Source organism: Siphateles boraxobius, unplaced genomic scaffold, assembly GCF_051911475.1.
Source record: "Siphateles boraxobius isolate OS27281-9 unplaced genomic scaffold, OSU_SipBor_1 9, whole genome shotgun sequence".
In the NCBI taxonomy this organism is placed as follows: domain Eukaryota; kingdom Metazoa; phylum Chordata; class Actinopteri; order Cypriniformes; family Leuciscidae; genus Siphateles; species Siphateles boraxobius.
In genome coordinates this window covers 6,829,929-6,832,121 of record NW_027509219.1, presented here as the reverse complement: position 1 = coordinate 6,832,121, position 2,193 = coordinate 6,829,929, and the positions used below count along the sequence as shown (strand labels likewise).

Below are 2,193 nucleotides of genomic sequence, written 5' to 3'. Positions count from 1 at the left end.
TGAACTTTTTTTCAGGTCAGAGGGTCCCCAGGAGTTCTAAAAGATCCAAGATGTCCATATAGAGTCGTTCTGATGTTAAAAAGTAAAGTAAAATCCGCCAGACATTAGTCCATATAGGACTTTTTGAACTTTTGAACAGAGGGTCCACAGGAGCTCTAAAAGCTACATAATGTCCTCATAGATTCAAGTTTTTTTTTAAACCTCTTCAAAGGGTCCCCAAAAGGTTTCAAAGCTACACATACATATATCCTTATAGACTCTTTCTGATGTAAAAAAAAAAAAAAGTCATGTCCGCTAGACAGCAGTTACTTATCATCGGACATTTTGAACTTTTTCTTTCTCTATAAAGGGTCCCCAGAAGGCTTAAAAGCTAAACATATACTTATATCCTTATAGACTGTTTCTGATGTAAAAAAAAAAAAGTCATGTCCGGTAGACAGCAGTTACTTATATTCGGAAAGTTTGAACGTTTTTTTCACTTCAAAGGGTCCCCAAAAGGCTTAAAAGCTACATATATACTTTTATCCTTATAGACTCTTTCTGATGTTAAAAAAAAAAAGTCAAGTCAAGGCCGCCAGACAGCAGTTCCTTATCATCGGACCTTTTGAACTTTTTTTTTTTTCTTCTGGTCAAAGGGTCCCCAAAAGGCTTAAAAGCTACATATATACATATAACCTTATAGACTCTTTCAGATGTTAAAATAAAGTCAAGTGCGCCTGACAGCAGTTCCTTATCATCGGACCTATTGAAATTTATTCATTTTTTCTCGTCAAAGGGTCCCCAAAAGGCATAAAAGCTACATATATACATATATCCTTATACTCTCTTTCAGATGTGGAAAAAAAAGTCAAATCAAGTCCGCCAGAGAGCAATTCCTTATCATCGGACCTTTTGAAGTATGGCTGTTTTAACATCAGAAGGAGCCTATAAGTTTATATAGTTTTTAAACCTTTTGAGGACCCTTTGACAAGAAAAAAGTTCAAAAGGTCCGATATGGACAGTATTCTGGACGACTTAACATCAGAAAGAGTCTGTAAGTATAGAAAGCTAGACTTTAAGGACTCTTTTAACAGAAAAATTATCAATAGGTCAGATATGGACCTGAGCCCTTTAGAATAACATATAAGCAATATGCACTTTGTTGAATTGCAATATATTCAAAAACTAACTCACTTTGTAGTGAATTAAAGAGATGGGCAATGCAATCTGCTGTTTTAATAACTTTTTTGTTATTCATTCCATTGCATAAAAGGACGCTTAAAAACTGCCTTTGCATTGCACATATGATAAAGCGTTAGAACAACGATATGCACTTTTTTGCATTGCAAAGCATTCAAGAATTAACTCATTCCGTAGTGCATTGAAGAGATTGCAATGCAATCTGCTGTTGAATTGCATTGCACATAAGATAAAGCGTTGTGCATAAGCAATAGGCACTTTTTTTGCATTGCAATGCACTCAAGAACTAACTCAGTTTGTAGTGCATTAAAGAGATGTGCAACGCCATCTGCTGTTTTAATAACGTTTTGTTGTTTCATTCTATCGCATAAAAGGACTAACTTATTCATTTAGGCAATGAAAAAACTAACGCTTAAAAACTGCTGTTGCATTGCACGTATGATATAGCGTTAGAATAACATATAAGCGATATACACTTTCTTTGCATTGCAATGCATTCATGAATTAACTAATTCCGTTGAGCATTAAAGAAATGGGCAAAAAAATCTGCTGTTTTAATAACATTTTTGTTGTTTCAATCCATTGCATAAAAGGTCTAACTTATTCCTTTGGCAATGAAGAAACTAAACATGCTCATTTGTGTTTGAAGGGAAATCATTGCATCAGCTGTTGAAAAGACAACTCACAGCATATTGTTTTTCACATTGCATACACCTCATTATTGTGTGTATTCACGAGAAAACATCACAAAGCTGTCGCTTTCTAATGCATGTAATAACTAACTATATCCTTTGTCCAACGAAGAGATGTGCAATTCAGTGTGTGTTGCATTGCATTGCACAAGCGTTTTGCATGGAAGAATAACATTTTAAAAGTAATATGCACTTTGTTGCATTGCAATGCATTCAAAACTAATGCGTTTCATTCTATAGCAACAGCGTGCTGTTGCATTGCACAGGCGTTTTGCATTGAATAATAACATTTTAAAAGTAATATGCACTTTGTTGCATTGCA

General features: G+C 34.6%; 1 long non-coding RNA gene across 1 annotated transcript; it reads left to right on the top strand.

Annotated features, from left to right (window-relative positions):
* Positions 1–207: 207 nt before the first annotated feature.
* On the top strand, positions 208–701 carry LOC143732077 (uncharacterized). The gene is made up of 2 exons (XR_013201046.1): positions 208–284; positions 561–701. It is a non-coding gene; the product is annotated as an uncharacterized LOC143732077 (long non-coding RNA).
* The last annotated feature ends 1,492 nt before the right edge of the window (positions 702–2,193 follow it).